At 44.1% G+C, this 17,950-nt stretch overlaps 1 long non-coding RNA gene across 1 annotated transcript; it reads left to right on the top strand.

The window, feature by feature from the left end:
• Positions 1 to 8,023: 8,023 nt before the first annotated feature.
• LOC113406501 lies at positions 8,024 to 17,941 on the top strand. The gene is made up of 3 exons (XR_003369788.1): positions 8,024 to 8,124; positions 11,456 to 11,513; positions 17,850 to 17,941. It is a non-coding gene; the product is annotated as an uncharacterized LOC113406501 (long non-coding RNA).
• The last annotated feature ends 9 nt before the right edge of the window (positions 17,942 to 17,950 follow it).

Consider the following 17,950-nt stretch of genomic DNA (forward strand, 5'->3'; position numbering starts at 1 on the left):
TACCCCCTACCTGTACCCTGACTGCCCAAAACCTTATCCACCCCCCCACCCCCCAGAAAGCCCCCCCCCCGAACGCCCGACCCCTCCCCCGTCTCTTGACTGCTCCCTCCAGAACCTCCCTGCCCCTTCTCTGACTCCCTGGCCTCCTTACTCTGCCGCTCAGGCCAGCGTGCCGGGGAGAAGGAGCAGGGGGAGGAGCACCAGACTGGCGCTGCGAAGGGCCGGCTGTATGGGAGCGATCTCTGCTGCAGGGGGAAGGAGGGGCTGTCTCTGGCTGTCAGAGCCCGGGGGAAGTCCGGACATTTAGAAATTCCCCCCAGACGCTATTTTTAGCTCTAAAATCCGGACATGTCCGGGGGAATCCGGACGAATGGTAACCCTATGCTTGCCCCACGCGAGCCCTTCTTCCCCCCCCCCCGCGCGGGGCTGGCGTCACCACTCCACGTTCCTCTGCACCCCGCTTTTTGACAGAAGTGGGCATTTGTCCTGCTTGCTCTTGACCCCTTGTGTGGGTTAAAACATCCCTCATTAGGTCTCTTTGAGCTCTGTGTTGCAGAGCAGTTTCAACAAGGAGGGGTTCACAGTCAAGCCCCTTAGTCAACCCCTAGAGTCTGGGGGTGAGCAGGGTTTTCTAGGTAAAAACGCAGGAGCTTGGGGCTGGAACTAGTAACTATGGGTTAAGCAGTGAGTTTGGCATCAGAGCCTTGAAAGAAACAGAGCAAGACACCTACTTTAGGGCCTTATAAGAGATTTCTGCTAAAGGGAGTTGCCTGTGTGCCGTTTGTTATCACCCTTGTGTAAGGGGACTGTTGCCCCCTTACTAACATTCAGTGGGGGTGTTTTGGTTGGCTAGCTCCCAGCACTAGAAGATTGGGGAGAGGCCAATGCTCCAGGTCAGCGTCAGCCTCTGAGCCTGATTGACAATCAGGCAGGCTAATCAGGAAGTCAGGAGGCCAGGGGGGTCCTCCCTGTGAGCTGGAATTGCCTGGGTCAGACAGAGTGGGGCCGAGCTAAGGAGAAAGCAGGGGCCCAAGCTGAGCTGGGGAGCAGAGCTGTGCCAGATCCAAGGGGGCCAGAAAAGCAGCTCAGGAAGCAGGTCAGAGTTGGGAGCAGAGTCACAGAAGCAGCCCAGGGAGAGAGCAGATCCTGTGCTGGGAGCAGAGCTGCAGCCACGGAACCAGAGACAGCCCAGGGAGAGAGCAGATCCTATGCTGGGAGCAGAGCTGCAGCCACAGAGCCAGGTGTGGTGAGCAACTGGGGCCAGCCAAGGGGGGACCTTGGGCAAAGGGCCCAGTGCAGAAAGATACCCCCAGCCAAGGGTCCTTGCAGGCCAGACTGGGAGGCGGATCTTAACCCAACGGGGGGCTGACACTGGGAAAAAGGGTCCCACCACCCAAAGCCTGGAGGTGTGTGGCCACCACCATTGCAAGTGTCCAACCCGCAGCATCCTTGCAGCACAGCCAGGGCCTGAGAATGAGACTTGGGACCTACAAGGAACAGACTGTGAAGTGCCCTGATGTCCAGAGACACTGTTTGTGATGTTCCCTGCCACAGAGCAGGGTGATGCGTTTTCCTTTAACCTTTCCCATTTTTCCTTTTTTTTTTTAAATTAATTGTTAATTAAACAACTTGTATTTGCTTTAAATTGTATGAAATGATCAGTGGGTCAGGGAGGCGCCCAGTGCAGAGAGTACCCCGGAGTGGGGACACCCTATCCCCTGTCCTAGGTGACCACAGCAGGGTTGGGGGTTGAGCCCCCCAAGAATCCTGGGCCCAGCCTTGTTGGGGTTACGAGGACTCTGCCAGACAGGAGAGTGGAAGGGGAGTCCTCGAGGGCAGGGAGGCCTCTGGGTAAAGGAAGTGGGAGCGAGAACTCAGATCCTTTCGCTAGCCCACTTCACTGGGGTAGTGCAGAAGCCAGGAAAGTTCCCCACAATAGCGGGACCATTCCCCCGCTTACACTTGTTTGAAGGAACTGGACTTGTGTATTTGTAAATAAATTACACCAAACAAATACCTGACTCCACATCACCAATTTCTGCTCCACGAGGGAAACTGACTTGCTATGCCAGGAATTCAGCTACTCTTTGGCAAAGGGGGAAAGAACATGTAGTGTTTTATAATGAGTAAGGTAGTAGCATATGTATAGTATATTGGAAATTGATCCCTTGAATAGGAAATTAATTTTTGTAATCTAGTAATTTGTTTTCACTTTTACGTATAGTTTTGCAAATGTTAGGGGTCTACATTAAGTTTGGATAGGTAATGTAAATAGGTGAGTGGGGCAGGATTATATGGCAATGGAGAACTAGCTGAAAAATTTGTTTACTATGTTTTGTGGGATGTTCCACATCTTTGCTAAATCACGCTGCCTGTTCTACTTCCCACCAAACTGAGCTATGTCCCACAGATGACGGAGAGAAGAAAAATACCCCCAAGCAGCTTAGGGAAAGGTGTTGGGAGCCAGGAGTTCTGATCTCCCCCCTACCGACTACTATTATATTTCTATGCACTTGTGATCTTTTATTATTGAGCAAAGGCTCCTGCCATAAAAAGCACTCAGGTATCATTCCCCTGTTTTACAAGTAAGTTAACTGAGAGGTTTCATACAGTCATTTCAGGATAGCTGGGAATGGAACCCAGGTCTCTCCTATTACTCCGGAGGGAATTCTGTGCCAAAAAATTAAGCACACATTTTAAAATTCTGCAAATTTTGTCAATAAAGAAAAGTGACTCCAGCATGGCAGCAGGGAGCACAGGCGACTGGCTGCAACTGGGAGATCACCCTGAAGCCCCCAAATCACCTGGTATAGGGACTCGGCAGTGAGGCTGCACTTGACTGCCACAGTCCAAGGGCTGGGCCTCCCCCGGAAACACCCAGGCGCTCTGCTCCTCTGCGCCACGTGCACCAAGCATGGGTGGGCAGGCTCAGCTCTTCAGGATCCAAGTGTGGAGGGGCTTAGTGTGTGGGGGATCTAGGTGTGGGGTGAGAGGTTTCTGTGTGGGGCAGTCTGGGTGCAAATGGCTCAGTGGGAGATCTGGATGCACGGGGCTTGGTGGGGGGTTCTAAGTGCAGGGGCAATGGGTCTCTGCAGGGGATCCAGGTGAAGGTGGTTGGGGCTCAGCGGGGGGGGGGGGGGGGTGTCTTAGTCTGGGGACAGGAATTATTTCAGCTCAGTACTAATGTGGACACGAGAACGAATGGATATAAACTGGCCGTGGGGAAATTTAGGCTTGAAATTAGACGAAGGTTTCTAACCATCAGAGGGGTGAAATTTTGGAACAGCCTTCCGAGGGAAACGGTGGGGGCGAAAGACATCTCTGGGTTCAAGATTAGGCTAGATAAGTTTATGGAGGGAATGGTTTGATGGGATTAGGTGATTTTAATCAATTAGGCAATAACGGCCATCGCTGGTAAAATGAGGGTCTGGCTAGAGAATCTTGCCTGTATGCTCGGGGTTCTGCTGATCGCCATATTTGGGGTCGGGAAGGAATTTTCCTCCAGGGTAGATTGGCAGTGGCCCTGGAGGTTTTTCGCCTTCCTCCGCAGCATAGGGCAGGGGTCGCAAGCTGGAAGATTCTCTGCAACTTGAAGTCTTTAGATCACGATCTGGAGACTTCAACAGCAGAGTTAAGGGAAAGTGGGGGGGGGTCAGCTTTTGTGGCCTGCATCATGTGGGAGGTCAGACTAGATGACCATATTGGTCCCTTCTGACCTTAAAGTCTATGAGTCTATGAGATGGGGCTTGGCGGGGGTCCTGGATGTGGGGGGCTCAGTGGGGCATCCAGGGGCTTGGAGCGGGGGGGGCTCAGTGGGGGTTCCAGGTGCTGGGGGACTGGGGCTTGATGGGGTGGGAGTCCAGGTACAGCTATTTGGGGATCAGTGGGGTGGGGGTCTGTGTGTGGGGGCTCAGAGGGGTCCAGGTGTAGGGGGGTAAGCCTTGTCAGGGTAAAGGTTCGATGGGCCTGCTTAATGGGGGTGCCCCAGCTGATGCCGAGAGGACACTGCATGCTGGGCTTCCGCTTCCCCCATCCCCTTTTCTTCTCCATTCCCTCCCTTCACTCTCATATTCCCCTCCCCCTGCCCTATTCCACTCCTCCACTTGCCTCTTCTCCCCCCCCCTTACCCAGCCCCACCACGGGCACTCAGTGTTGCACAGAAAACAGGAAGGCTTCCAGCACACAGAAGGGGAGCCCGACTGGCACTAGGACCCAGGAGACGGTGTTCAGCTGCAGAGTCAGCGGGAGCCCAGACAGCAGCCTCCTTCAGCTGGGCAGCTCTGCGCTTGCAGAAATGATGGGGGGAGGGAGTGACAGGTAACTGTGTGCTCTGCCCCATGCCTCGCCTCTGTTTGGAGGAGGACAATCTCTCCCCCCCCCCAAAAAAACCTGCCCCTTGGTTGTCCGTCCTTCCCCTCTCCCCCCCCCCCCACAGGGCCTCCCTGCTGTTTTCTGCAGGGAAGCACAGGAGTTCTGCAGGGGGGCATTTTCTGCAGACACGCAGTCATGCAGAATCCCCCTCAGGAGTATCCTATGGCAAATATAACCTTATCTATGTTGTCACATAGACTTTCAGTACCAAAAAAAAAAAAAAAAAAATGAAATTTCTTATCCTTAATATGTTGTCTGTAACCACTAGACCATACACCACTGCCTTAACCACCAGATCATAGCCTCTTCCAGAGCGAGGCACTGATCTGAAGATTCCTGATCTCAAAAATTCTAGTGATATCGGGCAAATAGTTGTGTAACCCAATAGCAAAGTATGCCAAGTTCCCCTTTGGTGACTGGTCCATATAGAGGACAACAGTTATGCCCTTCATGCAAATGGTCATGGTTTCTGCTGGGAATCTGAAGATCTAGCATTCAAACTTTACTGATAGCCCATGTAAAGGTCTTTTTGGTTGCACATTTGGTTTTTCTGCTTTTTGTTTTTATAAACTCTCTTTAAAAAAAATAAAAAAATCAACTGGTTTATTTACTTGAGTGAGAATATATCCTTAAAAACAAGTTATATATTTTTAAAAAGTTATAATTTGTCAATTATAGCATGTGCAACAAAATAAAGGTGTTCCACATTTTTATGTAATTTCTCACACATGTTGATCACTTATTTCACCTGTAGTAGGAAGAGAGCCTGAGACAAGCCCTTGTATCAGAGGCCTGATCTAAAGTAGTGGTCAAAGTTTTGCTGACAAAAAGCAAAATCAGGTTGTGAGCAAGAGGAAGGCCCTGCTCACAGAATCTGGCAAGAAAACAGCTGATATTGCAAAAAAAAACCCACACACGTTGCTAAGAGGTCCTAGGCACAGAGCACTCATGCAAACACATTCCAGAAGGGTGGTACCAGAACACCTCGATATCAGTACATTCCCTAAAGATAACAGGAACATGCTGACCCATCCTAAAGATAAGGTCAGGATGACATAGATGGATAGACATGTTTTGATCAAACCAACATGTACAAGGTAATGGGCAGTAACAACCCATGTCAGGGGGCAGTAACTGTCAGAGGGGCAACATGTAACTTGTTTGTATTGGGGGTATAAAATGAAGTCTCAGAGGGAGTGTCTTTGGCTGGCCTAGGGGATAAGGGAAAGTCCCGCCACTAACTGAGCTAGTCCACTGCAACAGGCATACATGTGTTAGTGTACCTGTAACCATTGAGCCAGGGCATTAGGACCGTGCTTCATTAACAATAAACCTGACCAAGTTCCTTCGCTGTGATTATTGGGCAGTTTGATCAAGGTCTGCTGTGCCAACTATTTGTGCAGAGCTGGGACAGCACTCAGAAAAAACACACAGATGCAGTCAAACATCTAATGACATCACCCACAAGTTTGTTTGAAGGTTGGGAGATTTGCATTTAACTGGTAATTTCCAGACTTCTTACATTTAAACTTTTTTTTTTAAGGTGTAAAATTTCTGTAAAGAAAGTAACGTTTTTAGGTGTTAGTAGGACTCCATTGAAACACACTTGCAACATTAACATTTTTAAGAGGTTTCTTTTTGGCGGGGAAATTTCCTTCTTTTGTAGAACTCTGTCAGAATAAAATTAAATATTATTATATCAATTTTACACTGCACGAATCAGAATAATGTTCTGCCCTGGCAGTGTAGAGACCTTAAAATGCCACTTTGGCAGAGTAAACGAGCCTTAATGTGGTGTAAAGCAGCCTTAATGTAAATGAAAATCTGGTCAAGAATCTATACATTCTGATAGCTCTCAAGAGGCCCACCAAAGTAGGGCTCCCCTACTAGAGACTTTGAGTCCATAAGAAGTTTTGGGGTAGGGAGAAAAAAGTTCCATGGCACTGAGAAGGAGGATAATGGATGGTGGAGGGGAATGCAGTGGAAGTCTTTTATCCACAATGAAAACTTTAAGCATGTTAAATGTTTAAATGTGTAAAGGCTTTAACAGGGTTAAGACTCCACCTTTCTTGTTTGCCTCTTTGTCTCCATGCCTTTGATCTCCTGCACACTCTTTTCCTCCTCCCCCATGTCCTGTAAAATGATATGTACAGTAACAAGCCAAATTAAAGGAGGATCGATTTCTTTCTGGGGAAGTTCCAGGATATTGACAAATAAAATGTACAATGGTAAAACAGATTATACTTTAAGTGATAGGTTCAAATCTGGGGTTGGGAGCTGACTCAGAAAAGCCTAGGCTGATCTACAGAAATAATTTCAGATGTTCTTGGCCTCCTGCCTGGGCAACAATCCTCACTCTTTTTGAATTGCAAGTCTCAACTGAACCAGGAGGGAGCAGATTAGCTTGCAAAAAATATATATTGTAAAAACAGCATGATCCTTACATCTTGTCAAGAGCAAGTCTTGCCAGTGTGTGTAACATTAAATAAAGTTAGTGCAGTTATTTACTTATACATATGAAGTCTAAAGCCGTGTGTTATTTCTTCTACCAGCAGCATACACTATTTTCAAGTTTCAGAGTAGCAGCCTTGTTAGTCTGTATCCGCAAAAAGAACAGGAGTACTTGTGGCACCTTAGAGACTAACAAATTTATTTGAGCATAAGCTTTTGTGGGCTACAGCCCACTTCATCGAATGCATAGAATGGAACACACAGAAAGAAGATATTTATACATACAGAGAACATGAAAAGGTGGAAGTAAAGGGTTTTTTTCTCCTGCTGATGATAGCTCATCTCAGTTGATTGGCCTCTTACAGTTGGTATGGCTACTTCCACCTTTTCATGTTCTCTGTATATATAAATATCTTCTTTCTGTGTGTTCTAATTTCAAGAGCTTCTTCTGAATCTCTTGAATGGCGCTACATTAATCCTTAATTCCCCTTTTTCTAGGGAGGCCTTGGTGTCAATGCCATAATCGCCTGCTGCTCATGAGGGGCAGCGCTGGTTCACCAAGAGATTTTGAGCTACCTAAGCATCTGCCGGCTTCCCTCAGTGCAATGCCAAGAGCCAGCCCCACAAGCCAGTCATGCCCTTGTGGGCTGGGAAGTGGCCGCCAGGCTGTAGGGGCCCAGACCCAGTCCCCAGCTGGAGAGAGGCCAAGGTCAGGTGGAGGCCAGAGCGGTTTCGTGATAGGGGGAGGCAGGCAGGCAGGCGGGCGCGGGCAGCCCCCCCCAGCAGACACCAGGGCCTAAGGCAGAGCAGTAGGGCTGGGTCCCGGCAGGCCCCGCTTGGCGAAGGGCTCGTCGGCACGGGACAAACCCCGCAGCCGGCTGCCTCGACACGGCAGGCTCGGAGCCACCTGGGCGGGGGTGCGAGGCCAGGAGAGGAGCCGCCTCGGGGCTGCATTGACAGGGGCCCCATCAGACCCCCCGTCGGCCCTTTAAATCCCTGGGGTGGCGGGGGGCAGAGGTTTCTCTACGGGTCAGCCACGCCCCCTTTCCCCTGCAGGGGGGGGGGGGGGGGAGCGGGGTCTGCCCCGCCTCGAGCCCCCCGGGACGGGGGGAGGGGCAGGGGTTGGAGGTGCCGCCATCCCCCTCCCTCCGGGCAGGCGGAGGTGTGAGCCCCCTCCCCCCCACAATGCAGTGCGCGGCGCGGCTGACATGGCGGCCGGGCCAGATTGAGCCGCTCGCATCGGGGCCTCCAGAGCCGGGCATGGGGGGGGCGCAGCCTCAGCGCCCCTAGGGCAGCAGCCAGGTACCGGGCTCGGGGCGTAGGGGAGGCTCCTGGGAGCCCCGAGGCCTTTAGAGGCGGCCGCTGCTCCCCTCCCTGCTTCTGGGCTCCCCCCTCTGCTGGGGGCGGCGGCTCCTGGGGACCCCCTCCCGCCCCCAGGCCTTCCCCGCCTCTCCCCGCGGGGGCTCCCGCTTACCTGGCCCGTTCCCTTCGCCGCTCTGCTCCCGGTGCCCGCCTGTGGTAGGACCCGCCCTGCCCACCGCTGCTGCTCCTCCCGCTGGGGAGGCTCCGCAGTTTCTCTCCCTGCTTCTGGCCTCTCTCCTCTGGGGGGGAGGGTGTAAATCCCTATGGAGGGGGCAGGTGCGGGCGCTAAATAGCCCCTGGGGGTGGGAGCCTGGGGCGGGCCTGCTGTGGAGGCCCTTGGGTGGGAGGTATGACAGACAGGCACACAGCCTTAGCAGTGCTCTGCCTTTCCCCCGTCCCCTCCATCCAAGGAGTGCCATGGCTGGCGAGAGGAGACCGGTAGCCCCATTCTACAGCTGGGGACGCTGAGGTGAAGCGACTTGCCCAAGGTCACACAGGAAGTCCATGTCAGATCCCCAATGCAAAAAAATCTCCCAGCTCCTGATCCTTGGCTGTAGCCAGGGTGCTATGCTTCATGTTTATTAATACATTACTCTTTTACAGATATGTTTTCATAGCCTGTTCAAGTGATTGTTTTCCTCCTTACTTGATCTAAATGTATGTTTGAGAAGTAACAGAATTGTTCATGCTTCACGTTGCATAAGAAGAATCCCTCCCCCTCCCATTGGCCATTCTTCCTTGGGTATATCTTGACAGGTAAAAAGGGTGTGTGTTTCAGTCGTGTTTACTTAGCATGACAGAATAGCCTTGTTAAGATGCAAGCTAACGTGTTTGAAGCTGTGTTAGCTGGCCATGTTGCAGTCTGGGTTCCCCCACTAGACTGTAACCCAGCCAATGAATGCAACTTCAAACTTATTAGCCTGCATCTTAACATGACTTTTTAGTTGTGTTAAACTAACTCAGTTGAAAAACACACACTTTTGCCCATCAAGACAGGGCTTTCTTGATTTTTAACCTCCATGGTAATTCATTATTTTAATGTTACATTTGGAAGATAAACTGTTGGGGGTAGGCTTTATGTGGTTTGTAAACTGGCATAATTCCCTGCTTTCTTCTTAGCCAGTTGCATTGTATTTTAATCAGTTTAGGATTTCCCCTTGTATTCTCTAATATCCTAGGAATTTTAGTGACAGTTACTGCACTCCGGTGCTACTTGCAAGGTTGTAAGAACCATATTAGCTGTTTCTAAATCATGTACTAAAGTTTTGGGGGTAATGGAGTGGAAGGGATCTTTCTTTCCTAGAGTATATAGTCATCCATCCTACAAGATTCCAATATTGCTTGCAAACTGTACACAGGGATCACTTTAGCTACTCTTATCCTGCCCTTATGTTAGCTTAAAATAGGTACAAATGCAGCTGAATGAATACATGCTTTTGCCATATGTAGAGGATTTGTCAATTGGCGGAAAATGTCAGGTTACTTTGAACCTTCTTTTAAAGATGTCTCAAAAAGTAGCAGTAAGCACTGAAGATAAAGCAAAACAGGCAGTTGTAGACTTATTTTCTGAAATATTGAGTTAATCATTAGAGAGGGACTGTCATACAAGGTACAATATTAAATTATATTTAAACAGGGATTTAATAACCTTGCATGTGCTGTCTCTCACTACTTCCTGCTGATTTGGGTTCCTGGACAATATGCATTAGATCCAGGATTCCTCCCTTCTGTTTGAATCTACTGAGAAGTCATAATATTTCTGATTTTCAGTGAGACTTGTGCTCGTAACTCACGTGGGTGCTTTTGATAATCCAGCCCTAAATGGTTATAACATTATTTCCATGATGAGGGGTGACCCACTCAGCCACAGAAGTATGACTTAATTGCAGCATCTGCCAGAAGAAGCTAAGTTTGGAGGAAGAGAGCTCTTATCCAAACATATCAGCAATTCCACCTCCTGCAAAGTAATTGCTTTTTATGTAATAGTTCTGCCAAACCTACCACAGTATGCAAGTCCCCCTATAAAGGTGATTTTTTGGGTGAAATTATGGCTGCCCTGTGCAGGTAAGAGGAGTGGGAACAGGGAGTCCCTTTTTCCACATGGTATACCTCCAAGACCTCCATAGGAACCAGCCGTGCTGTCTGCACTCTGTAAACGAACACATGGAAGGAAGGTGCCTGCAGTACTGAATTACTCACAAGGGGTATCTGGGTAGTCAGGGGACAAGGCCATGGTGGTCTTGTTCTACTGATGCAGAGAAGAATGCATGGAGATCTGCTTTGGGAAGAGTTTCAAAAGGGGGAGTGGGGGCACAATTTGCCAATGAGCACATTTCCCTCCAACACCCCTGAAAGCAAAACACCTCCAGCCATTGCCTCTTATGAGCTGGACTTCCTCTACTCTGTTGTGGCTCTGCCTGTAGAATAATAATTTTGCTTTTTGTAGTCACAGTGTTCTTTTTATAAGCCAGTGCAAAAACTTGTACAGCTGTGAGTAGATCCTAATGTTTTCTACGTATTGGAGTATTGGTCTTTGGTCTTTGGTATTCTTTTCTAAATTTCAAAGTTTCTCTATTATCATTGTCCCTGTCCCACTGAATGAACTGTAGAAGAGTTTAGCATAAATTACTAACCACACACAAATTAAAGTCCTGATCATGCCACTGGCTCATATGAACCCAGTTGCAGGATCAAAGTCTAATGTATTACTCAATATTTATACTTCTTTTTACACATTACCAGTCAATGTACTGATGCAACCTAAACTATGAGTTGGTGATAGTCACAAATTGTGTTTAATTTGTGGATAATTCAATAATTTTCTCTTGAACTTTGCAGTATTATAAATAAAATAAAATAAATGGAGATATCCTATCTCCTAGAGCTGGAAAGGTTATTGAGTCCAGCCCCCTGCCTTCACTAGCAGGACCAAGTACTGATTTTTCCCCAGATCCCTAAGTGGCCCCCTCAAGGATTGAACTCACAACCCTGGGTTTAAGTAGGCCAATGCTCAAACCACTGAGCTATCCCTCCCCCCAAATTATAATTTACAAAGTTATTGTACACTGTCCTTTGACTTTAATGATCCTGCAAGTAAACCCAGTTTTTTTTATTCAGAATCACACATGTGCAATTGTATATACAGTACATTGTTTCTAATTAGCCCCCTTTGGCTATGATGTTACAACAAACCTATACTTGAACTAATTTTGTCTGCAGATGAAATTCAATCAATTTCCATTATGAAATCAGCTATCTTTTTCTGTTACAGTGAGGCTGACAATAATAGCTGATATTCCTAAGTGCAACCATTGTGAAGCAAGGCTGAGGTAAAAGCCTTTTATAAAAACTTTTTAAAATATAAAATTGGCAGTGCTAAGTAGCTTCAGAATTTATTTCTTTACTAAAATAAGTGTTGGTTTGTGAGACTGCTATCAATAGTTTGTTTGCAGACTGCCAAGGCTCGGTCTGTATACCGAAGTGTTTTAACGTATTCTCGCCACAGCTTTTCTACCATACAGATTCCTATGCCAAAAACATGTCAACTGCTTACAGTTAATTCTAAAGTAATACATAGTTTGTGGAGTGCTTTGAAGACAAAGTGCTGTCCTGTTTAAATGGTGTGGTAGAATGCATTCCTGAAACTTATAAAATACATATATATTTTACTGGCATTATTACAATAATACTTAGCACTTACAGGGCCTGATCCAAAGCCCACCAAAGTCAGTGGGTCCAGTGATTTTAATGGGCTCTGGATCATGCTCATAGTGTTTTTCCATCTGCACAATACCATAGCAAGATGAACTGTAACTAATGGTCACAACACCCCTCTATGATAGGGACATATTTTTAGCTTCATTTTACAGGTGGTGAAACTGAGAGAGAGATTGTGACTTGCCCAGCTGCAGTGAGAATTATCAATGCAGGAATTAGAATTTAGGAGTCCGTGGCTGTTGGTCCTGTGCTGAGACCACACCCCCATCTCTCTCTCTGACTTTTTCTTCTTTACCCAGTATGAAGAATGACAACTCAGAAAAAGTATGTCTTTGCAAATAGAAATAACTTGTAGTAAGCATATCTTGTAAATGATGACTATCCTGTATGCTTTAGAGATTTAAGGAAACAATCTTAATGCTTGTACCACATCTAACTGCTAAATTTGGCATCAAACAAAATTGTTTTATTTACATCAAGCCAGTGCCAATAGGCAGCTGTATAATGCAGGTATAAAGCATTTGAGCCATGCTGAAACTTTGCATGGAATATTTTCTATCAAAGTCTGAACTTGGAACAATACTGCCAAAACTATTTGCCCTCAGAGTTAGGGTTGTAACACTGTTAAAATCATAACTTCTTACTGGATTTGTTGTAATGACAAATCTTACACATTATGCACATTACATTCTCCTTCTGCTCTTCCTGTTTGATTGGAGTAGGGTTCTTGTTAGTTCTTAAATATTGGTCTTTCTCATAGAAACAGTACTATAATGTGTTGTCCCTCAGCATTTACATTCATTAACTAAAAAATACCTATGTCCTGGGTTTATTGGTGGTGGGTCCTTAAATCTAAAGAGCTGCAGTCACCAGTAGCCACTGACCGTGCCTCTTTGAATTTTAAATCTCCTTAATTTTGGTTTCATAACCTAATCCAGATCTAATTATATGAATGGAGATTTAACTGCTCTCAACTGTATGATAAGAAATACTTTGAGTGTTGTCATAAAGTATGATAGAAGTTTGAATGGTTTGTATAGGCACCCAGGCACAAGTGTGGACCAAGCCATATACAGGCTGGGCACAAAGTCCATTTAATCCCCCCAACCCCTCCCCAAGTATGTTGGTACAACAAAATCAGATACAAAATGTAAAGTTTTAAAAGGATAGTTAAAGGTAGTTTAAGTGTAAAATTTAACTTTTTTTTTTTTGGGTGGGGTGAAAGATTTTACAAAATGCTAGAAATGTCTCCATGAAATGTAATAAATCAATAAAAAGAGCTTTTCATGCTGTTTGGATTAAACATTTCTCTGCAGTTTAAAGACTATATTTGCTAATACGGACGGCTGAGAGCCAGGAAGTGAAACTTACAAGCTGTCAAGAAACAAAAGTGAAAATGTCTAGTTCTTTCATTGTGCAAGCCAAATGAATTGTAAAAATGGAGAAGAGTAAATTAGATTTTATATAGTCTGTCAATTATAGTAATGTAAGGAAGTATCTTTTAAAGAATTTGTTTTATATGATTTTTTAAAGTTATATTATTCAATTTATGCTGTAATTAGAAAATCTAGGTACTCTTGAGTAAGTGTTGCAGCAGTGCAGCAAATGAAATTCCTGTAATAATTTGTACAAGAAGGACCAAATTCAAGCCTGGCACCATTAAATGGAACTCTGACAACAATGGAGTTGTACTTGCTTAGCCCAGGGCTAAATTTGGCCTCTGAAATATTCACCTTTTTGCAGCCTTGAAAATACCCAGGTCTTAAGGACTGCCCATTTGTTTTCTCTTATAATTGTCTCAGAGATAAAACACTGCTGTACTTTGGCTGTAATTAACTTAATTTTGATTATATTCTCTCTGTCAATATGTAACATTATTATAGCATTCAAGTTCTTGTGCTATGAGGGTCGAGGTGTTTTAAAGGTGACAGAAAAAAATCCAGCTGAAGGAAATCTAAGGAAATGTATGGTTATCTTGATTAATATAATTTAATATTGATATATTTTATTGTCCTCTTTCCTAACTACTGCAAGAAAATCTATTTGAGTGGCAACTTAGCTGTGGACTCACGTTTTCAAGGAACTCGACCTAGATCACCAAACTGGCTCATGTTAGTCACTTAATAGCCTTTAGCTAATGTAAAATAATGACTTTTGATCACTATCTGTGTTGGATTTGAGGCAGTGACCTAATGGTGAAATTACTCCATTATCAGTCCCTTGAGCCATCCAGTCCCCACAACTAACAATAATGATTTAAAGTAATTAAAAAATTAAAACCTGATAAATAGTGGCCTGCTAAGATATGATCAGACTTACTGCCAGTGTCTCTAGTGCTAGTAGCTATCTTGTTTTCAACTTTTTCTGCTATTTTTTTTTACTTTAGCAGCAATTTTATGAACAAAGGAGAAAAAAGAGGCAAACTTACGTTTTCATTGAGTGTTTCACACGATGATGGTGGACTTGTTATTCCATTCTAAAGATAAATATACAACCCAAATTGCAATATCTGTCAAGCAAAGATAGATAAGCCCACGTCACTAGTTTGGAAAAACACTTTTTATTATTTATGTAGAAGCAAGGCAATTGATAGAAATGAGTCTTGATTTTTAGTAAAAGCACAGAGCTGTTGCCATCCTGCTGTTGCAGTATTGATAAGCACGCTTCAGTTATGTTGTTTAGAATACAAATTAAACTTCACATCTCTGATTTTTGGTATTGGTGTTGCTAGCAGTAACCAATATTAATAGCTGTTAACTGTCCATGTGTTTTCAGGTTGTACTATAATTTACAGGTTCTAATTCCAGTCAGCCTATGCAAGCTTTACTTCAATGGCTTTTATCACTATCAGAAAGTCTATAAATTCAAGTATTTTTCAGGTGCATGAAAGTCAGAAACTGACTAGAAATAAGAGTGAAACTGATTAGTCTATTTTAATGGTCCGGGATGAGAAAAATGCAAAATAAATAGTAATAGTTTAGATTTTTAAAATTATTTGAGTTTTAATCTAAAGTCTTATTTGTAACATAGGACATTTTAAAAAATAGAACATTTTTTTAACCTGACATTGTCCATTTAACAGATATAACATTTTCACTAGTCGTTATAGCAGTGCTTTGTGCCTGCCAACTGGTGGTCAAACACTAGAACAGATTTAGCATATTAGCAGGGTTCCCAGTGCCAGTTTGGATTTGCTGCTTGCATATTGTCTCAGCCAAGACTCAAAATGGGACTCTGGTGCCTCATAGGCAGCCATTCTATTAGGTGAGGCAAAAGGGAGAGAGAGCCAATAGGAATTGCATTAAACTCACTGTGGCTGGAAGTTTTGGTGTGTATATACTATGAAAAGGAACTGAAGTCAGCTCTACATAGATTGATTTGGTCAACTCTAGTATTCTAATTCCACAACACACACTAACAACACAGAGCTGACTGACAGATGTCTTGAAGGATTTTTTCCAGTAGTATTAAATCTCAAAGAAAATCCTACAGAGTTCAAAATTACAACAACTAAAACCCATTGGGCCAAGAGCTAGAGTTAGAGTGAAGTGTAATAACACTTTAATAGCTGGTAGTTGTAATATCAGTTCAGTATATTTGAGAGAATCTTTTCTGCCTGTGCATTGGAATGAATTTGATAATCTGTAGGTCATTTCTATGTTCATTTTGTATGGCTTTATGTAAAACTGAAGTTGATGACTATTGAAACTTAACTTGACAAGACCAATTTTTGACTTTATTTTTATTTTATTTTTTTAAAAATCTACATGCTCTAACATAACCAATTGAAAACAGTGATAATATGCCTTCTGTTTATGGAGAAAGTTATAGCTGAAATATTGGACAATTATTATTCTTCCCTTTGCTCTTGAAGAGGCAAAATACACAGTAAATTAAAACTACTGTATATGCCTTATAGATGTAGGCCCAAAATACAGTGTGGTGGTGTTTGTTGAGTTTTTTTTTAAGGTAAGGTTTTATAAAACCAGTCATATAAATACATGGTTTCCAACAGTTTCTAGTATGGAATTTAAACCTTCCCCTGAAGTGCTTGCTAGCCAAAAAATACAAATTAATGAGTCAGAAAGTGAAAATGATTAGTCTATTTTCAAGCTGAGAGAAATGCTGAAAGTAAAATATCATAAGTTACTAATAGGACATTAGCCTTTTATATGTTCAGTGTAGATAATCTGAGGTTTTATAACACATATAAGGAAATCTGGTTTTTACAAATATATAATTGTAACCTGATTGTTCCTTCCATTGTAATTTTTTAATGAAGTTTTGCATGAATTACAATGTAGTAAAATCTAGTGGTTTGAACTTAAATACCATTTAGTCCAGGGGTGGCCAACCTGAGCCTGAGAAGGAGCCAGAATTTACCAGTGTACATTGCCAAAGAGCCACAGAAATACGTCAGCAGCCCTCCATCAGCCCCCCCCCCGCTCCCAGCGCCTCCCACCCACCAGCAGCCCCGCTGATCAGCGCATCCCCATCCCTCCCCACACCTCCCGATCAGCTGTTTTGTGGCGTGCAGGAGGTTCTGGGGGGGAAGGGGAGGAGCGAGGGCATGGTAGGGTGAGGTGAGGGTGGAGTGGGGGGCAGGGCCTGTGGCAGAGCCAGGGGTTGAGCAGTGAGCACCCCTCGGCACGTTGGAAAGTTGGCACCTGCAGCTCCAGCCCCAGAGTTGGTGCCTATGCAAGGAGCCGCATATTAACTTCTGAAGAGCCGCATGTGGCTCCAGAGCCACAGGCTGGCCACCCCTGATTTAGTCAGTCTTATAGTTTTTTCCCCATAGAACAATATGGGTACTTCTTTTGATGGTTAAGTAAGCACCCATAAATTCCCCTGGTTGCTACCCACAACGTGTAACATAGTAGATAAAGTGTCAGCTTTACATTTCAGATTCACATGTTGCTGGAGTTACATATTTAATTGTCCTTTTGCCTGCATATTATGGATCACTCAATTCTCAGCACTTTATAATACTTATCATACCAAAATTATTTAGACATTTGTATTAGTGCTTATCACAAATCCATCTCCTTGCTTCACATTAACACAAACAATCAGTTACAAACGGAATCCTACTGCTTATCAGTCTTCCCATTTACTGTTAAATTAAATTGAAAACCTGGTCAAACAAATAAGTCCTGTACCCCAGAATTGAGTGCTGTTGATGCCCTCCTCAAGGAATCAGGGTTCAAAGGGGTTTAGCTAATCTGAGGTTAGGTAGACTATTTAGACAACTCTAGTGGTTGAGGAAGCAACATATTATATAAATTAATATATTTGTCATGACATTTTGTCTGAGTAGTTTATATCCAAAAGCTTATTACCAAAGGTTCTGTGCATACAGGCGCTACAGTAAATAGAGGGCCAAATCCATGCTTCTTAACAATTTGAGTGCTAGAAAAAAAATATTTTTCTTGAATTGATAGAACTGAATTAGCTTTCCTCAGAGGCTGATTTTAGTCATACATTTTATTAGAGTAATTTTGTCTGTGTGTTTTTAATATTTCAATTAACTTATTTTCCTCACTGTAGTTATAATTTTCCTTAATTCTTACTGCTTTTCTAAAGCCAAAAGAAGAGGAGATGTTATCTGATGACAGATATTCAATATATAACACCACAACAACAATGTAGAAAAGAGAGAAAACAGACCTGGTGACAGTTTAAAACTGTGTGAGAGTTTTCTTGCTGCTGTTTTGTCTCTTCCTTTCCCCATTAGGAAAATACTCTTGAGTCTTTCTTTATTTTACTTTAAGAATAATATAAATTTTATTGTTGAAAACTATTTTTGGAAAGTGCTTCTTTCTTTCATCATAATTCAATTCAATACATTTTCTTACTCCTTAGAGGGAGGTCTGTTTAATACATATTTTCTTAGAGTTTTGATATTGTTCCTGTCATATTTTTTAATGCTTACTATTATTTTTCCCCAGCAGACAATCAGCCAGTTTCCCGTGCCCAAACAGTCGATTTTAATCAACATTATATTACTGGAGAATTGCGTTTCAAGCAGTCTCAAGTGACAGAAGAAGCG

This window comes from Terrapene carolina, unplaced genomic scaffold (genome assembly GCF_002925995.2).
Source record: "Terrapene carolina triunguis isolate 2854851 unplaced genomic scaffold, T_m_triunguis-2.0 Scaffold102, whole genome shotgun sequence".
In the NCBI taxonomy this organism is placed as follows: domain Eukaryota; kingdom Metazoa; phylum Chordata; order Testudines; family Emydidae; genus Terrapene; species Terrapene triunguis.